This window comes from Lissotriton vulgaris, chromosome 3_1, assembly GCF_964263255.1.
Source record: "Lissotriton vulgaris chromosome 3_1, aLisVul1.2, whole genome shotgun sequence".
NCBI lineage: Eukaryota > Metazoa > Chordata > Amphibia > Caudata > Salamandridae > Lissotriton > Lissotriton vulgaris.
The window spans coordinates 1780067783-1780086087 of NC_141689.1; the positions used below are offsets into that span (position 1 = coordinate 1780067783).

Sequence of the window (18305 nt, forward strand, 5' to 3'; positions counted from 1 at the left end):
TGCCGCGGAGCAGTGACCTGGGGCTTTGGGACCGAGGTTTGATACGCCACCCCCGATACTGGCCTTCCTGATCGCGTGGGGACTGCCGGGGCGGCGCGGGCCTGGTGGTTATGCTGCCACGTCCCGATCACGGGCCTGTGGAGCTGAGTGGTAGCTCGGGCGAGCTGTAAAGACATTTGAGACCTGCACAGCACGGTGAGAGTGGACTGTCTGTCCTGGCGCGCCGGACTGTGAATTCACTGACCGCTTGTGCCCGAAACTCCACCGGCGGGCGGCTGGCGGAGGGTCCTCCCGGGTTGATTGAGAGGGGCAGTTTCCTACCGAGCGGTCTTCACCGGCTGTGGACCATGACCAGAGGCGGAGGAGGCAGCGGATCCTCGAAACAAGGCACCCTTGATAAATTTACCGGGGCGGCTGGGGCTGCCGGGGGCCCTCCGCCCCAGGAGTCGGACACTGCTGCAATATTGGCAGCAATTGCTCAGTCTAGAGATGCCCTGGACGCCAAGATAGGGGCAGTCGGAGCTGATGTTACACTGTTGCGCCAGGACCTAAGAAACGCAGTGGAGTGCATCACCGAGGCCGAAACAAGGATCACCGGGGTGGAGGATGACGTGGCCATATTGAAGAAGAAAGTCGCCGCCATGGAAGGGATCCAGAAAGGCCTGGCGCTTCGAGCGGAGGATGCCGAAGGGCGGGCCTGGCGCAACAACCTCCGGTTCGTCGGTTTTCCGGAGGGTTGTGAGAAGGGAAACATGGAGGCTTTCCTCACTCAATGGCTGGAGGGATGGCTGCCGGCGGAGTCCCTTTCTTGCTGTTTTGTCATTGAGCGGGCGCACAGGGCGCTTCCTCCGAAGCCGCCAGTTGGAGAGCGCCCAAGACCGGTCATAGCCAAACTACTTAACTATCACAATAGAGACTTTATTTTAAAGCAAGCTCGGCTGAAGGAACCTCTCATGTGCGACAATCATCGAATCATGATATTCCCGGACTACACTAAGCTGGTACAGCGTCAACGGCAGTCCTTCACAGAGGCCAAGGCTCGCTTGAGGGGACTCGAAATCCAGTACGCCCTCCTCTACCCGGCCCGCCTGCGTGTGGTCTTTCAATCTCGAACCATGTTCTTCAATTCTCCGGAAGAGGTGTTAACATGGACTGACGAGACGGTTCGGGTTCGACCACACACTCCACCGGCCCGGGACTCTGCTTCATCCTCCTCGACGGAGCCGCAGCAGACCCACGACGCTCACGCAGTAGGAGCAACTGGCGGTCCTGCTCCACTAAGGGGTCCCCGGCCAAGAGGGGCGAAGCGGGGAAATCTGCTCCTCAGAACTCCCAGGAGTCAGCTTCTTGAAAAGAGAAGAGCCTTGCGGTTCTTATTTGTGTTGAGTTGTAGAATGGACTTTGCAGGCTACTGAGAGTGGCCCAGCCTGAGATGTCGGACAATGGCCGAAGCTCTGCTAACCTGCATTATGGACTAGACAAACAGTTCTGAGATGTGGGGTGGGAGGGGGTTGGGGGGATGGGGAGGCGGACTACTGCCACAGGGTAGCAGCAGTACAGTCGCCCGCAGACGTTCCTTGCCCACCTAGTGGGGCTAGTTGGGGGTTGAGGGAGTGGTTAATGGGGATCCATTGGAGTGGGTGGCCGCTGACCTCCCGTTGGGGGTTAGGGCACTCCTGCACCGCGACAGATACTTCAATGTTGTTGAGGTATAGGGGAGGGGGGAGGCCAGTTTTCTGGGAGTTGGTTTGGGGCTGGGTTCGGGGGGGAAGGTGGGGCGATGCAAACTATTTGGGTCCACAGGGGTAACTTCTTCACGCACGATGGTCCACCTGGTTGGGTACATGTTTTATGGGTCATTGCACTCACGCACACCCAGGCGATTACTGCTCTATCTAGTTGATGGCGGCTAGAGGTTCTGCTTCGGAGCTCCCACGAGCTGCGCTACGAATTGTGAGTTGGAACGTGAGGGGCATGCTAGATAAAATTAAAAGAGGCGCTGTGCTGCGACAGGGGAAAAAGGAGAAGGCTGATGTCCTACTGTTGCAGGAGACTCATCTCCTAGGTACCAAGACTCTGAGTTTGCAGCGATATGGGTATCATCAAGTATTCCATGCTGGCTTTGTACTGGGTCCCCGGGGTGTGGCGATCTTGGTTCACCGCAGGGTGTCCTATGTTCATTCTACGCATTGGATAGATGCTCAGGGCAGATATGTTTTTATCAAAGGAATGATTGATGGGAAACAGGTGGTCTTTGGTAGTGTGTATGCTCCCCCCCCCTACAATGGTCTCTGGTGGAGAAGCTGTTCACTGTTTGGGCCGAGTTTCCAGACGCGCTTGCGGTGATTGGAGGTGATTGGAATGACGTTATGGATGGAACCGTGGATCGTTGCAGGCCGGATGGCGGACAGCTGGCGGCTGCCCCTACGAAACTGAATGACTTGGTGAGAGGCATGGGATGGATGGATGCCTGGCGCTATCAACACGCACACAGTCAGGAATATACCTATGTTTCGGCAGTCTATCGGTCCTTCTCACGGTTAGACTACCTATTTGTCCCATGCGTCATGATGGGAAGAGTGACATCGACGGCCATACTGCCGCGTGGGCTCTCTGACCACTCCCCTGTTGCGATTGACATCTTCCTTGACAGGAGGCGGCAGCCATTCCGATGGCGCCTCTCTACTTGGCACCTGCAACAGGACGACTACCAGTCCCATATGCGGGAGGCCATCGCTCACTACTGGGAGGACAATGAACGGTCGGATTCAGACGCGGTGACCCTTTGGGAGGCCATGAAGCCTACGCTTAGGGGAGTGGATATAGCCTGGTGCGCGAGGGCCCGTAGGGCATGAGGGGAGGATCTGGAGAGGGCGGCGGATCGCGTCCACACTTTAGAGGCGCGGTCCACGGAGACTGGGGCTGAGAAGGACATACGACGTCTACTGCAGGTGCAGAGCGATGCTGCTTCCCTACATCTTGAGGAGCCACGCCATATCTGGCTTGCAACGCAGAGTAGAATATACCAATGGGGGGACAAGTCAAGCTCAATGTTGTACAGGCTGTGCCAGAGCGGGTTCCAAGCTCAGACGCTGCCGGCGCTGAGAGATGAAGCCGGAAATTCTATAATTGACCCAGGGGTCATTGCCGACAGCTTTGCGCGCTATTATGAAACACAGTACGCCCCCGAGAATCTCTCCACGCGGAGGCCGTGGACAAATTTCTGGCGGACCTCCCACCACGGGGATCTCCGATGAGGAGCGAGATGGTCTCGAGCTTCCTTTGTCCACAGAGGAATTAGGCGTGGCACTCGGTGAATTGACCGCCGGGAAGGCCCCGGGGCGAACAGTTTCCCGTGCGAGTTTTTTCAGAAATACCATCTTCAGTTAGGGCCCCGTTTCAAGAAAGCATTAGATGCGGCTAGAGAGTTGGGTCAGCTGCCGCCAGATTGGAGGCACGCCAAAATCGTAGTGTTCTGCAAACCGGGAAGACCGCCGGAACGCCATGAATCGTACCGCCCTATCTCACTTCTGAATATCGAGGCGAAGATACTGGTGAAAGCGCTCACCAACCGCCTCCTCCCACTGATTACCGCCCTGGTCCACCCGGACCAGGCTGGCTTTATGCCACACAAGGCCACTAGACACAACATTAGGCGGGCCCAGGTGGCCTTGGAGATGATGCGGGCCACAGCCTCCCAGACGGCGCTTCTGTTGGCGGATATTGATAGAGCCTTTGATTCACTGAGCTGGGTCTATTTGCAGGCACTACTACCCTGTCTGAATCTCGGCCCTCATTTTCTCTCGTATGTTCGGCTGCTATATACTGATTTGACAGCGTCTGTGCGGGTGGGCGGTGCAATTTCGGACGCCTTCCCCATCGGACGGGGTACCCTACAGGGATGCCCGCTCTCACCGTACTTATTTGCGCTCGCGATGGAACCTCTTGCGGCCTGGGTGCAAATGGACGCGCAGTTGAAGCGATTTGAATGGGAGGCTGGGCCGTCAGACCGGATCGCGCTCTACGCGGACGACGTGCTGTTCTTTCTTACGGATCTCAACAGGTCAGGCCCAAGAGTTCTTGACATTATGAGGGTGTTTGGTGAGGTTTCAGGGCTTAATCTCAATGTAAAGAAGTCCGTCCTGTGGACCATGGGCAGCGGAGTGTCTCTGGGAACTTGGGCATCCGCCTTACAGAGGGCGACAGGAGGCTTTAAATATCTTGGGGTCTTCGTGACCGATATCCCTGGAGTCTCGTGGGAGCGCAATATCGTTCCGGTCTGGGACAGGGTCCGGTCGGATATGAGAACGTGGTCCCGTATGTCCTTGAACTTGTACGGCCTGTCGGCCATCTTTAAGATGGTGGCCCTCCCTCGTCTGCTCTATCAACTACAAAACCATCCCTATCCTATCCCACCACAATGGTGTCGCCAGGTTAACTCGGCGCTGGGCCCCTTCCTCTGGGCTGGGGGGCTATTCGTGTGGCCCTCTGCACCTGTTTCCTCTCTACTTACTGCGGTGGCCTAGCGTCTTCGGACATCCTCTCCTACTACCAAGCGTCCCATTTATTGGTACTCAACGAATGGTGGTACGGGGATCGGGGTGACCCGGAGTACGCCCTGGAGAGGTACCTAATGGACCCAGATACTTTGCACACGTTGCTCTATTCGGCGGGGAAGAGAAAGAGGCTCTCGGTGGTCACGCAGGTTGTCTTCCAGGTTTGGCGTCGAGCACTTAGTCATATGGGATGGTGGAATACGCTGACTAGGGAGACCCCGCTATGGCAAAACGGTCGCCTGCCGGCCTTTTCGACTCTGCATGGGTTTCGCAGCTGGGACTCGATAGGGATCTCGGCGCTGGGGCATGTCATGAGGGGCACAACCCTTAAATCCTTCCAGGAGCTGAGGGACGAATATGATATGCCACGTGCCCAGTTCTGTAAATACCTGCAGTTCCGCCACGCTATCTTCCCCGCCTTGGAGGGGTTAGACTCTCTGCCGGAATTTAGTCCGCTCGAAGCTAAACTATTTATGGGAGACTTGACAGAAAAGAAAATATCCTGCATCTACCAATCCCTTGTTACCCATTGTTCGTCCTCACTGGATGGCCTGCGGTCCAAGTGGGAGAGGGATGTTGGAGAACTTGATGAGGAGGGATGGATGGAGGCCCTTGCGGCTCCGAGGGAAGCGGCCGTAGCCGTACGACTGTGTTTTATCCAATTTAAATACCTGCATAGGGCACATGAGAGAGAGGCTGTGGCGAGCCGGGTTGATTGCCTCCCCTGATTGTCTGAGGTGTGGCAGAGAGGTGGGCACGTTCCTCCATACTGTGTGGACCTGTGGGGCTCTGGAGGGATTTTGGAGGCGTATATGGGACTGTTTGGACGAGGTTCTGCATTGGCAACTCCCACATACATCACAGCTAGGCCTCCTTCATGTTTTGGAGCAGGTGGGTGGCAACATCTATAAAAGACACTTGTTACTCCTGGGCCTTACATTGGCCAAGAGGGACGTGGCCCGCGCCTTGAAAGACCCTAGGGCTCCCCCAATGGAGGTATGGAAACGGGGCATGGACTATTGTATGGGGCTGGAACGCCCAGTATTTGAGGCTCGTGGTTGCCCCAGAAAGCATTATAAAATCTGGAAGAGGTGGGCCGATAACAGGGGGCTGTGGCTGGAGCTGCTACGCCGCGACAGAATGCAACTGAAGACCAATTGTCCTGTGAACCGGGGTGAGGGTGTGAGTGCTTTACCGTTATTGTATAGACTGATTTGCGAAGATCCAGGTAACCATCGTGGACAGGGCTAGGGTGGGACCCGGGAGGGGGGGGTTTTATGGGGTTGGGGGGGTTCGGGTAATTCAAAGTTAATGTCTTATCCTGTTTGCAGCATTGATTGCTTTGCACTGCCTCTTGATTATCTGCTCACAGCCCCTTCGGTGTTCGGAGTGCTGTGAATATCTTGCAATCATATCTGAAATGTCAATAAAATCTAGTTCTGAAAAAAAAAAGTGGGGGGTACTGCAACAGCAACTCACTTTCTTACAGGTACTAAAAGAATTATTACAGGAATAGCATTTTTACTTACCTGAAACAGGATGAAGGCAGACTGTAACTACCCCCAAGTATACAAGGTGTCCTGCTCAAGAGACGAAGTCACATGTAATGTCACTGCAGCACAGGGAAGGAAGGAGCCTAGGATGAGAGAGATTAAACTAACAAACATATGATATAGGCAGGCCATGGGAACAATCTATATATAAATAAAAATGTAAATATTTGTTTGTTCAAAATCGCAAATCTCCGAAAGTTCTTCAACGATTGCTTTGAAATTTTGACACAACGTTGGATTCGAATACGCGCGTGTTTTTATATACACAACATTGGATTCCAATACGCCTGTGTCGAATACTCTCGTGTTTTTAATCGAAAGCCCGAACAGACACATAAAACTGTCAATGTTCGTTTGTTCAAAATCCTAAATCTCCGAAAGTTCTTCACAGATTGCTTTGAAATTTTGACACAACCTTGGATTCGAATAAGCACGTGTATATATATACACAACGTTGGATTCAGATACATGCGTGTCCAATACACATGTGTTTTTAATCGAAAGGCCGAAAAGACCCTATTGATTTGGTTGCTGCGTAACAACTACAAGGGACGGATTGGTGACGTTACAACGCAGGCTATTACAACGCCTGCTGTTACAACGCTGTTTTTACATCGCATACCATTACAACGCATAGTGCTTTTAAGCGCTGGATAGTGAATTATTTAATTTACTATTCCAACTCCAGTCCCCGTGGATAGTAGGGAAGGTGTTGGATAGTAAATTAAATATATTCCCTATCCTAGAGCGCCCCCCAGCGCAATGCGTTGTAATGGTTTGCGTTGTAATGGTTGCGTTGTAATGGTAGTGCGTTGTAATGAATGCGTTGTAAGTGATGTTTCCCCAAGGGACGCATAGAGACAATAGTCTACATATATTAGGATGGACAGTTGGTGTCAGGATGGCAGACCGGGAAGTGGGTGGAGGGAAGGGGGAGGAGTTGGTTCACTTTGCAACATTAAAAAAGGATGCATAGAGACAATAGTCTACATATATTAGGAAGGACAGTTGGTGTCAGGGTGGCAGACTGGGAAGTGGGTGGAGGGAGGGGGGAGGAGTTTGTTCAGCTTGCAACATTAGCTCGTGTTTATATATACGCAACGTTGGATTCGAATAGGCGTGTGCACAATATGCGGGTGTTTTTAATTGAAAGGCCGAACAGACCCTTTCGATTTGGTTGCTGCGCAACAACTACAAGGGACGCATAGAGACATTAGTCTACATATATTAGGATGGACAGTTGTTGTCGAGTTGGTTCACTTTGCAACATTAGCGCGCGTTTATATATACACAACGTTGGATTTGAATATGCGAGTATACAATACACACATGTTTTTAATCGAAAGGCCGAACAGACCCTATCGATTTGCTTGCTGCGCAACAACTACAAGGGACGCATAGAGACAATAGTCACAAAAACCATATTGTATACCCACAAGCATTGTGAAATTAAACATATTAGAAATGTGCGCTTACTCTTTTCTTTCTCTTCCATTTAACTAGACTGAGCCACAGCAACGCTTGGCCGGGTACAGCTAGTAAGAAATAAGGAACTAAAGCTGAAGTAACAAATGGGCAGAGTGTGAACCAAAGAGTAAGCAAAGCAGTCATAACAACCACTGTTGCCAGACACTTTGAATCCACACATGGTAAGTCTCCCTCTCCTAGTACTGACCAGGAAATGCTCCTGCTAGAACTCGTCCTAATGTGGATGGTGAAGCTCCAGTGATCTGCCTCCCTCTGGAAGCAATGTCTCTTACTATACAAGTCTATACTTTTCTTTGGCCTGTCGACCTGTTCTCCACCTTCTCCAAGTTTGAATTCTTTGGGGGCTTTTACCAGTGAATATGTCAGGCATACTGACACTTAGTACCAGTCATTATGATGGCTGGATTATGTACCAGTTGTAATCGTTTTATCAGTTTGTATGAAAGATTCAGCTATACCGAGGCAACATTAGATTAGAATATTGATGAAAGGAATATGCTGTTCTCTGTTGAGAAAGGACAAACCATTCTGTACAGTTTGACTTGCCAAAAGCATGTGCTAGTAACTTTTTCTACTTTTTCCTCAATCCCTTCCATGCGTCAGATGGCCCCCGGCCGTCCGATGTCACAGTGTGCGTTGGGGAGGATGGCCGGGGGCCATCCGAACCCAGCCCACTCAATAAATCACCAGCACTGCGGCGGAATTTGTGCTGCGGTAAAGGTGCTAAAGGACAGACTAGGAACAAAATACATACCTAGATTGCATATGGTATTAGATGGAACTAGAGGAGAACCTATAGCATCAGGCCAGAAAGATGGAATGCATTTATTCATGTTATGTTGTTGCTGGTGTTAAGGGACTCCATCCTAGCTGGATTAAGTTTCAGCAAGTGAGATATCATCCACCAGCATACTGTTACTAAGACATTGGTGAAAAAATATTGAAAAGCTATGCCTGGGCTGATTTTATGGTTGTACATCTAGATTATTAGGGTGTTGTCAACATAGATATAGGGCCCGATTCACAGAGTGAACTTAAGACTCAATCCTAAACTTACTACTGTTTTGGTATTCACAGATTGCACATACTACTTTTGGTATTCACAGAATGAACTTACTACTTTTGGCATTCACAGAATGCACTTACTACTTTTGGTATTCACAGAATGAACTTACTCATTTCGGTATTCACAGAAGTTAGGACTCCTAACTTTAGGACTCCTAAATGCCTTCTGTGAATACCGAAAGTCTTAAAATTAGGATTTTTCTCAATTTAGTAGTAGTAAAGTTAGGACTACTAACTTCAGGACGCCTAAATGCCTTCTGTGAATACCAAAAGTCTTAAAATTATGATTTTTCCCAATTTAGTAGTAGTAAAGTTACTTTACTACTACTAAATTGGGAAAAATCCTAATTTTAAGACTTTTGGTATTCACAGAAGGCATTTAGGCGTCCTAAAGTTAGTAGTCCTAACTTTACTACTACTAAATTGAGAAAAATCGTAATTTTAGGACTTTCGGTATTCACAGAAGGCATTTATTATTATTATTATTACATTTCTTATATTATTATTACATTTCTTATATAGCGCCAGAATCAACCCCCGAAGGGGTATCCCCGCGCTTGCCTTGGGAACCCGTCCTGGTTTTTCCCTGTGAGATAGCCCCTACAGGGCATCCCCAAGGTGAAAGCCAGGCATCCCGCCGCGGGGGGGCCGTTGTGGAGATTAAGCAAGCTTAATGCCCAGAGTTGCAGAGTGTGAACCCATGATTAGGTCAGGCACCGAAGCGAGAATTATCAAGTCCATGGACATTTGAGCTCAAGACCCTGCTGCGTCGGGAATTGAACCCTGGTCCCGGGTCTGACCTCTGCTTCAGGGTCTGCCTGCTCTAACCAGTGAGCCACACTTCTCAAAGGAGTCCTAAAGTTAGGAGTCCTAACATTACTACTACTAAATTGAGAAAAATCCTAATTTTAAGACTTTCGGTATTCACAGAAGGCATTTAGGAGTCCTAAAGTTAGGAGTCCTAACTTCTGTGAATACCAAAATGAGTAAGTTCATTCTGTGAATACCAAAAGTAGTAAGTGCATTCTGTGAATGCCAAAAGTAGTAAGTTCTTTCTGTGAATACCAAAAGTAGTAAATGCAATCTGTGAATACCAAAACAGTAGTAAGTTTAGTATTGAGTCTTAAGTTCATTCTGTGAATCGGGCCCACTGTATTAAACACCCAAGCAATGCAAAGGTTTGACCAAAGGCAGCATATTGGGAATAGCCTCTTGGACAGATCAGAGGTGTTTCCGCTAAATGTATATTACTTGTACACTTATTGAGAGCGAAATACTGAATTTTTAAAAATCCCCGTTTTGTCCGTTTTTTTGCTGTATTATTTAGGCACTGTACCCTGCTTTTAAAAATCATTGTGACTGCATACCTGCACCCGTTTTTCGCCACATTACTGTGTTTAGAGCTGAGCTTTTCTATCAGGGAAGGGCACCACACTGCCTGAACGGCAGACATCTTTGGTGAGGGCAAGGATCCAAAGCAAGGATTGGCTGCTCTAGTTGTCAGAAGGATGCTAGAACAGTATTTAAGACAGGCAAATTAGGCGGCCAACTACTTGGGAATAGCCTCTTGGACAGATCAGAGGTGTTTCCGCTAAATGTATATTACTTGTACACTTATTGAGAGCGAAATACTGAATTTTTAAAAATCCCCGTTTTGTCCGTTTTTTTGCTGTATTATTTAGGCACTGTACCCTGCTTTTAAAAATCATTGTGACTGCATACCTGCACCCGTTTTTCGCCACATTACTGTGTTTAGAGCTGAGCTTTTCTATCAGGGAAGGGCACCACACTGCCTGAACGGCAGACATCTTTGGTGAGGGCAAGGATCCAAAGCAAGGATTGGCTGCTCTAGTTGTCAGAAGGATGCAAGAACAGTATTTAAGACAGGCAAATTAGGCGGCCAACTACTTGGGAATAGCCTCTTGGACAGATCAGAGGTGTTTCCGCTAAATGTATATTACTTGTACACTTATTGAGAGCGAAATACTGAATTTTTAAAAATCCCCGTTTTGTCCGTTTTTTTGCTGTATTATTTAGGCACTGTACCCTGCTTTTAAAAATCATTGTGACTGCATACCTGCACCCGTTTTTCGCCACATTACTGTGTTTAGAGCTGAGCTTTTCTATCAGGGAAGGGCACCACACTGCCTGAACGGCAGACATCTTTGGTGAGGGCAAGGATCCAAAGCAAGGATTGGCTGCTCTAGTTGTCAGAAGGATGCTAGAACAGTATTTAAGACAGGCAAATTAGGCGGCCAACTACTTGGGAATAGCCTCTTGGACAGATCAGAGGTGTTTCCGCTAAATGTATATTACTTGTACACTTATTGAGAGCGAAATACTGAATTTTTAAAAATCCCCGTTTTGTCCGTTTTTTTGCTGTATTATTTAGGCACTGTACCCTGCTTTTAAAAATCATTGTGACTGCATACCTGCACCCGTTTTTCGCCACATTACTGTGTTTAGAGCTGAGCTTTTCTATCAGGGAAGGGCACCACACTGCCTGAACGGCAGACATCTTTGGTGAGGGCAAGGATCCAAAGCAAGGATTGGCTGCTCTAGTTGTCAGAAGGACGCTAGAACAGTATTTAAGACAGCCATGCTGACGCACAGCGGGCACGCGCGGCGGGCTCGCCGGAGTGTCGCCGGAGTCGCGCCAGAGTCCAGCCCGTCTGCGCCCGTCCGCGCACGGACGGGCTCGGGGGCAGGGACCTCTGGACTAATGCGCTCCTACACCTCGGAAGACCTACGTAATCTGGATAAGGGTGAGGCTTGCCTTGATAACAACACCCTGAAGATACTAAGAACCCATGCTATCTACAAACCATTGAACATTATACATCAAGATGCATTCTCCACCCTGAAAATAGCATGTCTAAATACCAGATCACTCCACTGCCACCACGTCGAGGTCTATAACCTGTTGCAAAACAACGACACTGATATACTGACCTTAACAGAGACCTGGATGAGTGAGAGCTCAATGCCAGACATCCTGGCCGCTCTCCCCAGCGGCTATGATGCTTTATGGCAAAACCGCCCAGGAAACACACGGGGAGGAGGGGTAGCTGTGATTTTCAAAAAGATGCTGTCAGTAGAAATCCTACTATCAGAGACAGTCGACCTGGCTGATCTGCTTGGGGTGAAAGTCACAGTAAACAGCTCATGCTGGGTGGTGTTAGCGGTCTATCGCCCTCCCAACGCAACCCCAACCTTCCAGGACTTATTCGCCCCCATCATATCTGACCTTTGTACTCGCTACTCGAAAATCTTAGTCACAGGAGACTTCAACTTGCACTGGGATAAACCTCACTGGGACGCTCCTATGCGCCATTTGGACACTTTGATGTCAGCGCTAAACTTTAAACAGATCGTGAATGTCCCCACGCACACCAAAGGTCATACCCTTGACCTGGTATGGACTACAGACCCCTCACTAACGCTGAAAGAAGTTGCCCCATGTATCTGGTCTGATCACTACCTAATTTCCTGTGAGCTACGTATTAAGGGCCAAATAATCAAACCAACATTGGAGGCTAGGAAAACCCGCAAATGGGCAGAGGTCGATTTGAGGACCCTGACCGAGGTATTCCTGCCCAGAGATTGCCCCCCGAACTTAGATCATAGTCTAGATCAGCAATACGCGGATTTAACGCATTCCCTGACACTAGCTATTGATCAGATAGCGCCAATAAAAATGAAGGCGCTAAAAGGCCCGGGTAAGGATGCCCCTTGGTTCACGCCAGCACTGAGGGACCATAAAAAGAAACTTAGAGCCCTAGAAAGAAGCTGGAGGAAAACTAAACTGGACTCAGCCAGGAACCTCTACCGTGCCTCCTTGAACGCATACAAAAAACATATCATCCTTGCCAAAGCCGAGTACTACGAATCCCGTCTAAGTAAGGCAGTCAACGTGCAGAAAGAGACTTTTAAGATCCTGTTGGAGTTGACCAAAAAACCAGACAGCGTTCAGTCTCCCATAAACTGCAATTGCTTTCAGGATTATTTCTTGGAGAAAGTAAGAACTATCATCCAGGACATAAAAAATGGGCCGCTTAATGGAATGGATACACCTATAATCCCCCAAAATCAAACTGACTGTGCTATCACACTGTTTCCAGAGATTGACATCTTGAGCCTGCAGCAGTTGATGGCCAGAATCAAATCTGGATCTCCAGCGGACCCTTGTCCACCTAAAGTTTTTCAGGCAGCCCGTCCACTATTGGAGGAGCAAGTCATCCATCTCCTAAATAGATCTCTGGAATTAGGACAACTACCAGCAGCACTTAAGGAAGCGCGGGTAAGACCGCTGTTGAAAAAACCTGGCGCAGACCCCGCAATACTAAAAAACTATAGGCCGATCTCTCAGCTACCATTCCTCTCTAAAGTACTGGAGCAACATGTATTAAAATCTTTGTCCATGTACTTGGAGTCCCACTCCCTGCTTCACGAACGACAAGCAGGGTTCCGAGCACACCACAGCACCGAGTTGGTGATGCTCTCGGTGCTGGATGAATTGAGAGGCTTGGCTGACGGTAAAAAACCGAGCGCCCTGATTTTATTAGACCTTTCAGCGGCGTTCGATACCGTCAGTCATGCGCTGCTACTGGAAAGGCTGAGTGACTTTGGCATCAAAGGCCGGGCTTTCGAGTGGTTGCAGTCCTTTCTGTCAGGAAGGACACAAAGAATACAACTCGGAGAAGAAATCTCCGCAGTGGGAAAAATAGAATGTGGGGTACCTCAGGGCTCGGCCCTATCCCCACTGCTGTTTAATCTATATCTGCAGCCTCTGATTGCCTCCCTGGCGAGTATGGGCTGCACCGTATATAACTACGCAGACGACACGCAGCTGCTGCTGAGTGTTGACAATACAAACACCGCCCAACTCCACACTCAGAATATCTTGAGACACACGGTCCAGTGGATGACAGGAAACCTCCTAAAAATCAATCCAGATAAGACTGAGGTCTTGGTTATTTCATCTACCACCTCACCATGGTGTGACCTCTACTGGCCCGCAGAGTTAGGTCCAGCCCCAAAACCCAGTTTGAACGTGAAGAGCCTGGGGATCAAACTGGATTGTGACCTCTCTATGGTCAGCCAAATCTCTTCAGTGGTGGGCAGCTGTACTAATATCATCCGACAGCTACGGAAATTAGTGCCTATCATTTCCCAATCTATGCTACGTTCCATCGTCGCAGCTACTGTGATTTCACGCATAGATTATGGAAATGCCCTCTACCTTGGCCTACCAAAAACCTTGATAAATAGACTACAGGTGGTGATGAATGATGCCGCTCGTCTTATCTTCAGACAGCCAAGACACACTAAAGCTTCCCCCCTGCTACAAAGCCTCCACTGGCTCCCTATTAAGGAGCGAGTGGAATTTAAAAATCTGTGCATCGCCCATAAAGCCATCTATGGCATGGCACCTGCTTACATCAAAGATCGCCTGGCAATGTATAGCCCAAAGAGAGCTCTTAGGTCCTCAGACTCTCAGTTATTAGTCTGCCCTCGGTACAAACTTGCCACCAAGGGCGGTAGAGCCTTTTCGGTGCTGGTTCCGCATTTATGGAACACACTACCTGAGCCACTACGAAAGGAAGGTAACCTCCTACGTTTCAGAAAGGGGCTGAAAACGCTGTTGTTCAGGAGAGCCCTGTGAGCCACGTAGGCTAGTGGATGCCCTCTGTACTGTCAAAGTTGTTGTTTACCATCGATTCCCGAGCGCTTAGAGGCCTGTAGGTGATTGAGCGCGCTACAAATCAAAAATAACAATAACAATAACAATAACATATCGATGAATAACAGTGGGGAAAGCACCAAGGCCTGGGGCCCACCAGAGCAGATCTTTTTCTGACATATGAAGGGAGTTAAAGTGAAAATGTTTTTCTTCTCCTCCAAGAAAGACTGAATCCATGTAAATGTGATGCCTCCAATACCCATTTCTTGGTCATGAGGTTGGAATCATATGTGAAGTTGAAATACAGCTGAAAGGTCTAATAGAACAATGGCCCGACATCTTTGTCATCCATAAGCCTACGTAGGTTGTCCAAGATTGAATTTATCACCAACTTGGTGCTTAGACCACAAATGATGCTGATCTGGAAATAATCCAGCTTAACATTATACTCAATTTAGATTTGCAGTAGGTGAAAAAAACTGTTACTCAAAAATGTTTCCTATTTATGCGAAAAGTAAAAATGAAGAGGACATTGTTAGGCTTGCTCAGGCTTTGAGATGGCCTATTTGAAATAGCTCAACCATTGGGATTTTCCAAGACAGAAGTGATTCTCATTGCTTAGAAAACCGTTGAAAAATGACAAACGTTGAGGGTCCCGGACAGGTTCAAGTAGTTACATTAGTCTGGTCGGGCACGGATTGGTATGGAAGCCAGGGTGCTACCAGACAACATTTTCCTGGCAAAGGTGCCTTAGAGGACAGGCTGCTTAGCGCTGCTAAGGACTGCGCGCTCGCGCTATTCGCGGTGATTTTAATACTGCTGTTTCAGCGCTTTTACTTTACTTTACTTTGTCAATAGAATTATTCTGTTTTTTACCTCGCATGCTTTAGCGCTATTCTCTGGCCCCTCACTCACACGTAAAATTGACCAAAGCACCGCTACTTTGCGGGTCCGGTTCTGGGGTGGTGAGGGAGCGCCATACTTGTTCAGGCTGCTAAAGCCAGACGCCGCCATATTGATGCGGGTCGTGGCGCCTGAAAATTGAAGTAACGCCGGCCTACTTAAGGCGGAACCCAATCTGGGGCTCTCCCTGGCAAAGGTGCCTTAGAGGACAGGCTGCTTAGCGCTGCTAAGGACTGCGCGCTCGCGCTATTCGCGGTGATTTTAATACTGCTGTTTCAGCGCTTTTACTTTACTTTACTTTGTCAATAGAATTATTCTGTTTTTTACCTCGCATGCTTTAGCGCTATTCTCTGGCCCCTCACTCACACGTAAAATTGACCAAAGCACCGCTACTTTGCGGGTCCGGTTCTGGGGTGGTGCGGGAGCGCCATACTTGTTCAGGCTGCTGAAGCCAGATGCCACCATATTGATGCGGGTCGTGGCGCCTGAAAATTGAAGTAACGCCGGCCTACTTAAAGCTCCACCCTTTTCAACGCGCAGGGTGGCGCCTTCTCTGTGCCTGAGTCGTGCCAGAGTCCTGCCCGTCTGCGCCCGTCAGCGTTCCGGCAGCAGACGGGGCAGGACGGCTGGCTGGCACATATATCTGGTTGGTGCACTAATCTTCTTCTACCAGATCATGTTGCTTTCCTATACTTCTGAGACCCTTTTAAACCTTCGTCCTCCGGTAGGTTGCTGCCATTATGTTTTCCCCGGTAGTCGTGCCCTAAGGAAAGGCTGCACAGACTGCGGCTGGCGCCTTCCTAAATATGAAAAGCCCATATTGATTAACCATCCGGCTCCAGTCGTCTGCCTACTTCTTAATACACGCTCCTTGGGTTGTCACGCACTGGACATTTGGAACCTGCTTTATAACTCTAATGTATCCTGTCTTTTTTTAACAGAAACCTGGCTTAATGATTCTTCGGCCCCTGACTTAGTTAATGCCATCCCTCCCAATTACTCCATCATTAGGAGGGATAGATCATCTGGGCGTGGGGGCGGTGTGGCTATCATAGTAAATAATCAGCTGCACTGCACCACTTTTCCGATTGACAGTATCCAGGAGACTGAGGCCCTTGGCTTCACACTCCATCTGTCCTCCTCTCAGGCATGTACCAGCATTCTCTTATACAGAGCCCCCGGCCCCTTAGGCCCTTTCCTGGATGAATTACAGGTAGCACTCTCAGTCCCTTGTCTTAAATCGGAGCACTGCTTACTCCTGGGCGACCTAAATATACATATGGATGAGGCCACTAATCCTGATATCATGAAACTCATGGATGTTACTACCGCATTAGGACTGTTACCGTTTATTCACGAACCTACGCACAACAAGGGTCACATCCTGGACCAAGTCTACTCTACCATCCCTATTGACGCTCAAGCTCCACAGCCGGTGCTTTGGTCGGATCATTATTTAATTACTTTCTTCCTTTCATGTGCCCCACCTTCTAGAATGAAACCTACTATCCCTTCCAAGCGAACTTCTAGACCTTTCCACCTTCTCTCAAATGAGATGCTACTGCAGGCTATGAAATGCGCACCCTGTACTCTGTCAGGCAACGTGGAAGATGACCTAGCCTATTTTGTTGAGTGGCTTACGGCAAGACTGGCGATTCTCGTTCCCGAGAAAATAGCTAAGTCAGGGAACAAACGGCCCACTGCCCCTTGGTTCACCTCTCAGCTTAGGGAAGTTCGCCAAAACTGTAAGAGAGCTGAAAGAGCCTGGAGGAAGGATTATAATCCTCTGGAGAAAGTAAAACTTAAAAATCTAACTAGATCCTACCACAAGTTGTTGTGGAATGAGAAAAAATCTTATCTTGAACGTCGCATCGATGATTCAGGAAACACATGTAAGGAAATCTTTAAAATTGCCAAAGATTTTACTTCTCCGTCCCCAGGCACCCCTGCTCAGTCTCATTCAGAACCCTGGCTGATTGAATTGGCGCATTATTTTGTCGATAAGATAACATCTATCCAAGCCTCCCTTGCCGCTTACTCCACACAAACTAAGGTTGATCTACCAGGTGCCCTCTCCTCCTCAAATCCTGTTTCGGCTCCCACTCTCTGGGAATTCCCCCCGCTGAGTCTTGCTTCCTCATTAGACCACCTAACTGGGCTGAAGTCGGGCTCACCTCTTGATCCCTGCCCAGTTCCATGTCTCAACAAAATAGCCCCAGCCTTAAATGGTCTCATCAATTCCATCCTCAACTCCTCACTGTCTTCTGGTGTAGTCCCTCGGGCTTGGAAGTGTGCTCTCATTCTTCCACTTCTAAAAAAACCAGCCCTTGATCCCAGCGTCCATGCCAACTACAGGCCAATCTCTCTCCTCCCCGCTCTGGCGAAAGTGGCAGAAAGACATGTGCACAGATCAATCTCTGATTTCATCGAGGAGAACCATCTGTTGCACAACACTCAATCTGGTTTTCGTGCTAATTATAGCACAGAGACCGCGTTACTTGAAGTCACTGTCGCTATCAGAGAGGTGTTGGATGCTGGAGGAAAGGCCATGTTGGTCATGTTGGACTTGTCGGCGGCGTTCGACACCGTTCCCCATGATACCCTCCTAACACGACTCTGGGAATGTGGTCTTCGGGAGACGGTGTGGAACTGGCTTAAATCCTTCCTAGCCGGCCGTCGGCAAACGATCTGGGCGCCCCCACACTCCGCCGTTATGGCACCTCTGGAAGTAGGGGTCCCGCAGGGGTCTATTCTTAGCCCCCTGCTCTTTAACATCTTTCTGGCCCCCCTTGCAGAGGTGGCGGAGTCCTTCGGCGCTCAGATCGTGTCCTACGCTGACGACACCCAGCTCTTGTTCACATATGACAAGAATGAGGTGTTTGACGGGACTCGCATCAGAAGCTGCTTAGAGACAGTATTTGGTTGGTTCAGAGGGCACGGCTTAAAATGCAACTCCGACAAGTCGGAGCTGCTTTTATTTGGCTGCGCCACTGAACCAAATTGGAAAAGCTGGTGGCCGCAAGACCTGTTTCCACCTGCAAATGCTAGTGTCAAAGC

The 18305-nt window shown here is 49.1% G+C and overlaps 1 pseudogene; it reads left to right on the forward strand.

The window, feature by feature from the left end:
* Positions 1–2369: 2369 nt before the first annotated feature.
* Positions 2370–18305, forward strand: part of LOC147728442 (2-aminoethanethiol dioxygenase-like) — a 32663-nt pseudogene continuing 16727 nt past the window's right edge.